Source organism: Dermacentor andersoni, chromosome 2 (assembly GCF_023375885.2).
Source record: "Dermacentor andersoni chromosome 2, qqDerAnde1_hic_scaffold, whole genome shotgun sequence".
Taxonomy (NCBI): domain Eukaryota; kingdom Metazoa; phylum Arthropoda; class Arachnida; order Ixodida; family Ixodidae; genus Dermacentor; species Dermacentor andersoni.
Genome location: NC_092815.1, coordinates 195,872,777 through 195,881,375, shown reverse-complemented (window position 1 = coordinate 195,881,375; position 8,599 = coordinate 195,872,777). Strand labels below are relative to the sequence as shown.

The 8,599-nt window shown below is 44.7% G+C and overlaps 1 long non-coding RNA gene across 1 annotated transcript; it reads left to right on the top strand.

The window, feature by feature from the left end:
- The first annotated feature begins 5,145 nt into the window (after nucleotides 1-5,145).
- Nucleotides 5,146-6,616, top strand: LOC129387378 (uncharacterized). Its single transcript, XR_008614627.1, has 2 exons — nucleotides 5,146-5,198; nucleotides 5,788-6,616. It is a non-coding gene; the product is annotated as an uncharacterized lncRNA (long non-coding RNA).
- Nucleotides 6,617-8,599: the final 1,983 nt, after the last annotated feature.

The following is an 8,599-nucleotide window of genomic DNA, read 5'->3' as shown; positions in this document are numbered from 1 at the left end:
TAAGAACTCCAATACTCTTCCTAATTCGGGGACCCTGACTCGCCTGCACTTGTATCCGCACTGGAAGGCATCCAGAACCATTCAGCTCGGTACATTGTTGCCAAATATTTGCGTGCCGCCAGTAATACTGAAAAAAAAAATTATCTTCTCCTCCCTATTCTTTCCGGCAGACGAGAACTAGCCTGCTCATATCTTTTGAGAAGATCTTCCCCAACCCAAAGCTGAATTGCACCTCGTACTCTCCACCTTGCTACGTTTCATCTCATGTCGGCCATCACCTAAAAGTTGAAGTGCCAGTCTGCGAAACCAACATGTGCTTCTATTTGCTCGTGCCGAACACGCCATATGAATGGAATCAGCTTCCCGCCTCGTTAACTAGCAACCTGCACAATACTTTATTCGAAAGTGCCATTTTGGGCATGTTTTGCTTCCACTTCTCTGTGTAAATCCATTATGGATTGGAGAGTATCTGAAATAAATAAATAAATAAATAAATAAATTCTTGGCACATTGTTTTTGGCAAATGGTCCCTTCAATTGGCGTAAACAGCCGCTCCCAGGAATTGCGGAAACAGCATTTACCATATCTAAGCGCAAACGGAATTTTAGTCCCGTTAGTGCTCAAGCAGCCTTCGTAACATATAGCCAGCTGTCGGAAGAAGTTTAAGGAACCTCTATAACTTATTTTTTAATCTCCGTGGCGAAATAGACGAGGCGCCCACTGACTAAACCTGTTGCAATATTTCACATATCTATGGACTGTACTACAACGGCAGCCCCATTTAATTTACGCCTATGATAAATTGATGTCTTCCTATGTTAATACGAGTGCAGAGTGACAACGTTCGCCACTTATTTTTACGCAATGGTGAGCGCTTGCTATCCGTTCTTGTGGCCGCTGAGAGCAATGGGCGCATTTCTGGAGCACGCCATTCTGGCACAATAGGCGGCGCATAGCGCAGTGTTGCCGTCACACGACCTCTGACTGTCGCGTCGATGACGATGAGGAGAAGAATAGATGACGAGTACGTAAACCCACATCTCCCTTTTCTCAGTCGAAGTGTTACTCTTCATTCTGGAGCGCATCTCGGCATTGTGGGCCTTGGGCGTTCTCGCTTTCCACGCGGAAGAATGTAAATTGAAGAAACACAAAAAGAAAACGGAGTAACGAAATGACAAGAAGTTCCGGAGGGCGAAGGTAACGGTAGGGAGGCCTGCGAGGCGACGGAAGCAAGAATGAAAAATCAAAGCTCTCACCCCGTCGGAAAGCGGGGAAAAGAATGGCAACGGGGCGAAAAGAAAGTAAAGCGCACCGCTCTCTTCTGGAAGTGGGACGACGTCGACAAACGGACGCGGCGCGCCTGAAGAAGCCTGCAGCGTATAAAAGCGTCGGCCAGAGGCGCACACACGCACACACACATCGTACCGCATTGCGCGACGTTGAGGCACGCCGGAAGAGAGTAACCGCCAACGACCACGCTGCAGAAATGTCCGCCGCAACACAGTCCAGCCACGCCGCCGCCGCCGCCGCGTTTTTTGCCAAGGTGAGCCGAGTTCCTGCGTGCATGCGAAAGCGGGTGCCTTACGATCCCGTGAAACGAACATGTGGCGCGTAGTTCTCCTTCGGTGCGACGACGAGTGAGCGACACTGTTAATGAGACGAAACCTCTAAAAGCGATGTAACGAGACTTGTCAAGCTGCATGCGGCAGCGGTCTCATTACGTGCGCCTACAGGGCGTGTTGAACGATGACAGTCGGCGATAATATGGCACCGCGAGCACTACAAACGATAATGCCTGACTAGTAGGAGGATGATTAAGCCGGCAGGGCCACGTTTGTATGCGTGCTCTGAATGAGCATGCAGTCTGAAAAAAATGTTCCGGAATAGCTACTCCTTATGAAGTACATGGTGCTTACGGATCAACCGCTGTAGGTGTTTCTCACCTCTTTAGGCAGGTTAAAGTAGTGGCAGTGAACATTCCATCTTTGAGCATGCGCTGGCTGCTCGCTGGGTATCTTGCCGACGGACCTGGAAAATTTACGCTGATTGATCACGCAGTTAACTTATTATGCCATTGCTGGGATGGCATGACAGTTTATTGTTAATGTTATCTTAAGTTACGTACGATAATTTAGCTAATTTAGTAAAGTCTGCAATCAAATTTCATGCATGCGTGGTATTACAGGCAAATAAATCAACTCCAACGGCGTGCCAAGAGTCTATGTAAAACACGAGGTAATCAGATCCGAGACTCGCTACTTAGCTCTCCCAAGGCAGGACTAAAAAAAGCACATGACCCTAACTACTTCTTGTACAACAGCCCTTTAAAAACATACATGAATGAAAACCAGTCCAAGTTTTGGCACACAAATCGCACCACTCATCCGGGGCATCGTCTTTGATCGCAAACGGCCAGCTATGCTGGGAGCACTCAGTCGTCTCCCAAGATCTTAAGAACTGCTTCGGGGCCGTATTTCATGCTGATGATGGCACTGATCCCGATCGCTGCAGTTTTATCTCCCTTCGCGTTCTTCCTTGTGTACAGGTGGCGCTTGCTGCTGTTCAAAACATTCTCCTCAACATTGACGCGACTAAGAACGCCAAAACCATACGGTGTTCCCGCATGTTTCTAAAGCGACACGTATTATGATGATCTCGCTGCCTGCTTAATCTATCGAAAATACTTGAGTTATCAAAAATTCCTCTCATGTGGAAGGTAGCAAATGTTGTTCCAATGTACAAGAGTGGCAACGGGCTTCTGAACACGAAATTTAAACTGATTACCTCATTATGGATTGTTGCAGCCTCTTGAAACACGCTATATCTAGGCACGTCATCCAGTACCTAAGTGACAACAAAATATTATCGCGGCAGCAGCATGGCTTAGGGCAGGTTATCGAACGAATATTCAATTAATTGGATTATCGCATGACGTCACTTCTACTCTGAATTTTCATGGCAATATTTGCCAATTATACAAAAGCATTTGATACGGTCTGCCACAGCTGGCTCGTTTTTCAACTCAAGGTAACAATTAGGAACAATTCTCTGGTCTCTTGGATCCCGGACAGACTACCCACATCTACGGCCTCCGTATGTTGCACTGAAATCATTTAAACCAAGCTTAGTTCCGGTGACTTCGGGCAAGCAGACCTCAAGAATCTCTTTCATACCTGCCCTTATTTGTTATCTACATTAGTGATGCTGTAAATGTAAATAATGACACTGGGCTAAAACTACAACTATACGCTAACGATTGCGTCCTTATTCGAACATCGATGGTTATCTGAATTGTATTTCTAGGCTCTACAAATTGGAGTAAAGCTAGGCAAATGCCAATGAATTTCCAAACGACAATCGTTATGAATTCGCATAACGAAACGAGTCCCTTTATATTTAAGTATGCCTATGATAAACATAGCCTCAATAATACGTGTTACGGATTTCAAATAACTAGGAGTGGCTTTCACTTCCAGCTTAAAGGGGCAAAGGCATGTTTACTCGGTATACTTTCAAGCGCTTCGTAAGGTTACCTACCTAAAACGCACTCCAAACCACACGACTTAGGAAAGGAAATAAACTACCTAGAAAACATTAGTAAGGAAAACTCTAAAGCATCTTTACTGGTTAGTTCAGCTCACCATTCCTGCGACGTAAAAAAACCCGAGAAAAATCTAGAAGAAAGCAATTGCATTCATCTTCAGCAATATAATCGCCACTCACCGCCACTGCACGCTTGTATTTTTTATATCCATTGGATGTTCGGCGCTGATCAAAAGAAGTTGTCCTGCCGAAAACGGTTGTTCACGTGTCCTCTTTCGTATAGGCGGCAAGTTCATTCATTGATACTTCAGCTTGCATAACACGTTAAACAGACCCACTAAAAATTTTGGCATTAGTGTCATATGGTGATTGTTTCAAGTAATCATTTTTTCCGAAACCGTAGAAGCGTGGAAGAAACTAGTTCGTTCGGTTAGATATAAGCCATCCAAAGCTCCCATACAAGAGGCTGTACAACAAACAGGCTAGTTTTCTACTTCATAAGTTACTGCTCGTGCTCGTACACGACCCTGAATTGCTCTTTTAGCTATTATTATTTGTATTCTACATTATATGCCTTCAAAAAGTCACATGTACGTGCTGTGTGAAGTTGCTTTTTATTTTCTTGTTTTTATATTTGTGTTTACTCGTGCTACGTCTCTTTTCCGAGATAACAGTATCTGTAAATATAAAGTAAAAATAAGCACCTAAATACTGGTTACTTCTGTGGAGTACGCGCTTCCCATGAAGAGAACAACTTACCTGCATCGGCTAAAATATATTAGCACGCACTTTGCAGAGTTCTCTGATGAGAATACGCCGATTGAGTGTTATTCCTCAAGAGTTAGTAAAAAATACCCATCTAGTTCATAACTCAATCCCACATCATATGATTTGTGTTCTAGCATATGTTTTTTTTAACCAGGGAACACTTCCCATATGGAAACTACAGGAGCAGAAATAGTTTATTCTTCTTGTGAGCAGAGCTACATCAAGATTTCCAATAAATAAGCAAAAAAGACCAATGTTTTGCTCGAATTTACGCTCACTTTCAGTTAAAGGCAGAAAAGTTGAAGCAATGGTTTTATGCAGCAGGATTAAATAACTGGGCTTGTGATTTCAGGGCCGCGTAATGCAGCCTACTAAATCTATTCGATCAGCTGAATGCTTGGACTACCAGCTTCCAATATTATGATATCGACGGATGTTAGATTATAGCAAACTTCCTTTTTTTATTTACTAATACTGTTGAGAAGCTTACATGTTCAAAGGTCCCAAAACAAGACACACACACTCTTTCCGCTTTTTTTTTCTCTTATGTCTACCAATACATTCCCTAGAGAAGTTCGCATAATTCTGAAACACTGAAAAATGAATTGACAATGAAATCTGTTGTTCAAGTAACAATATGATGAATCCTTTATATCCTAATGCATCCTGATACGGCGTCAATGATACACCTTAAGTAATGAAGAAAATCGCAGTGGGATTATCAGGCCTCTCATTATATACCCTTTATTAAATTCTATATGACCGCCGTTTTTTGAGCCCAGGTACCACATGTTTGGAATTTGACATGCGCGTAACTGGTTTTTCCTTTCTTGCAGCTGCTACTGTTCTGTCTCATCGTCTGTGCCTGCGCTCAAGATCCGGTTGACGTAAGTACCACTCCAGGCTGGGTCACACGTTGTATAGCCATTGCTCCGGACCCATGCTGCCTCTTCACGCTTTAGTTTAGCAGGAAGCAACAACCTAACAAGCTTCTCCATATGATACTTACATTCTTCATCAGCGATTTGTTAGTAACATACTGTGATACTTTGATAAATGAAATATTCTAAGAGGTATTTTGCAGATTCAGTGAGCGCCCCGGAAATATGTGAGGGCGCATTTTACGATCGGCTTCTACCTTCAATAAGGTAGCATTTAAAAAAAAAAACATGCATATTGCTTTTTCCACTGTATAAAAACACATACAAATCACAATGTCATACACGTCTCAAGCCAATTGTATTAGAGCTGAACGGATTCTAGTGAGATTTCTTTGCGTCATGCTTAACCAATTTCTCAGCGGATGCTTGTTGCCGATTAATTCAGCTTTCTTCCTTTTAGTTATTGCATATGTAATATTTCACTGATTATTTGCTTCCAGTTTGACGCGGGTCAGCTATGTCGCGTTCATTTCTCTTGTATTGCAATAAACAGCTTTTTCATTTACTGTTACACGTGTGTGCGGCCAAATTGCAGCCTCCACAGCCGTACACTTTTGGCTTCGAGAATGTGGACGAGTACGGCACGCAGCTCTACCACAAAGAGTCGGGTGATGCCAGCAACGCCAAGAAAGGCTCGTACGGCTACAAGGACGCCGGAGGCCTGTTCAGACGCGTCGAATACGTGGCTGACCTGAACGGCTACCGCGCCACCGTGGACACCAACGAACCGGGAACTGCACCCGGCCAAACGGGCGACGCCGTCTTCAACGCCAACCCGATTGTCGTCCCCTTCGCGAAGTCGGCGTCCGCACCTGTGCCAGCATTTGCGCCAAAGCCAGTCGGAGCCGGCGGAATCCAGTTACCGTGGTCGATCTGAGAACGCTGTGAACTTTGCTTAGAGAAATATCGTATAGCAACAAATTTCTTGCCAAAAGAGAGCGATTACCTTTGGCTAGCGTAGTCCCGCCGGTGAATGTGTTAGGGCGAACGGCTCAAGTGTTTATGAGAATGAATTGTCGGGTTGAAGGCATTTTAGTTGCAAGTCACATGCTTATGCGGCGCGCTTGCTCTTCGCTTATGTCTAAGCTGCTTTGTCCAAGTGCATTTGTCAAGTTCAAATCCTTTCTAGTTCAGTATGCTCCACTGCAGACGCTGCATTAGCCTTTTGTTTGTTTGTATTTTTTTAGATAAATCTGCTCTCTGTATTCCAGAGGAAAGCTCTGCGTTGACTTGCTTGCAAATCTGGTGTTTGGATCTCGCGGCTCTTGCGGTGCCATTTGCTTTGTTAAGACCGTGTGTGTTATGTTGCTGTGCAGTTGTCCTTGTGAATGTTATCATTATGCAAATAAACAGCATAAAATATACAGTTTTGAAGCTTTGTTAGAGAGGGTCATGCGTTGTGGTTATCGGAAATAACGTCGAAACATCGGTGGGCCTCATGTTCACCTTCCGCAGACAGGTGAACTTTGGCACTTTCTGCCCAAGAGGATTTATTACACTAACTTCAAGGTAAACCTTCCTGCTGTAATTGAGTTTATACGGGGTGTCTAAATTGCGCTGTACACATTATCTTATACTACGTTGTGGGCATAGGAAACTTACGATTCCTTTTCTGAACAATTCAGACGCGACGGGGACATGCTGTGACTAAATTAGCACAAACTTCAAATAATAACAAGCTATAAATCAGAGTTAACAATTTTTTTACGCAACCGAGCTGAGCGACAACTACACTTTCATACTGATGAGCTTGGAACATCTATGGATTGAGGCCTGGCAGCACTACAACGACACAAAACAACTCCACTTTAAACGGTAAAGGCGCTATCATCTTTTGCACGTCGTCCCGTTGCGTACTGGAGCAGTTGCGCATTCTGCTTTTCACAAATGGCGCGTTCTGCTTTTCTGGGCCCTGTACTTAGCCTGGAGCAATGCGCTGATCACATATTTTAAGATATCGTGTATCGACAGCTGTGATTAGGTTTTTATTCCACACATTTCTATATCTTGTTTTAGCTTTGTTCTGACAATGTATCCACCATTGAATAGGAGCGCGTATATTCGATCCCGAAGGTAATGCACTCTGTAAACTTGACTGAACTTGAAAAGGGCGCAGTAACACAGAGCGTCTCAAAGATTAAGCAAGTTTTCCGCTCAGGACGCGGGAAACTGGCGCGCTTTCATACCAGGCAAGTAAATTGTTATTATTTAGGTTGTCGCGTGCGCCATCGGTCTCCAAGCGCTAAGGTCGCACACTGAATAGGTCTCGTGAGGTTTTTATTCGCTCGTTCCCCGCGAATCTGAGCTAACAGGCCGAAGCATGAGGTGTTGCACTGCGCGACGCTGGTTCAAATCCTTCCCTCAGGCGTGCAATATATTACTGCAATTGCACCAACCGAGGTATCTCACCCTAAGGCATGTAATATTACTGATGCACCAAACCAGGCAAGACAGTGACCTGCTTAGCTAGTTGTCTACCGCAGTATGCGTAGGTACATGCAAGTAACTTCACATTAAAAAAATGAAACAGCCGCACACGCAGACACGCACGACGGTGGAGGACGTAGAGGCTGCCCAGACAGACGAGGGTGTCACAAAACCTCGAGAGTCATCCTAGAAATGCTTCTTAATAAAAGGACGAGCGTAGTGACATCCATGGTGGCAGCACAAGGACTATACTTACAATGCACGTGTTACTGAATACGCAATACATCACGAGGTGCAGTGGTGGCGTAAAGGTATAGCATCCGCCTCGCGTGCAAGGGGACTGTGGTTTCAATACCGGTGCCGCGCAATTTTCCACTGGATGAAAAAAAAAACGCGTGTTTATAAAATTGCACAAACAGGCCTGGAGTGCGGCGTGATCCCGGTGACCAGAACCGGTAACGCACTTCCTCAACTGAGCAGGATTGGCCACCCTGGTGCAGTACTTGGCCACAATTTCCTATATGAATACAACAATGAAACCCCGGCCCTCAGTCCCCATCAGCTGCGAAGCAACTAACCACGGCGGCGGTCAGACCTGTGACGCAGCAGTGGTGCTAAGAATCCCTGGATCCGGACAGGCCGCCATTGGAACCTGAACCTGGCAACGTTTAACGCTAGAACGTTATCTAGTAAGGCGAGTACACACTAAACATTTTTACGCCCTTATGGGTGTTAAGAGGGGTGCTTTCTGCATTTACACCCCTGTCCACACCCTTTTAGCACCCTTTTCGGTCAAAACACCATATCACAAGGGTGTACACTACACATAAGGTGCGACTTTGCTAGAAGAAGGGTGTTAAATCGACGACTGAAGGGTGTTGAACGCATTGATGCATAAATCTAAGTAACGTGTACACGTC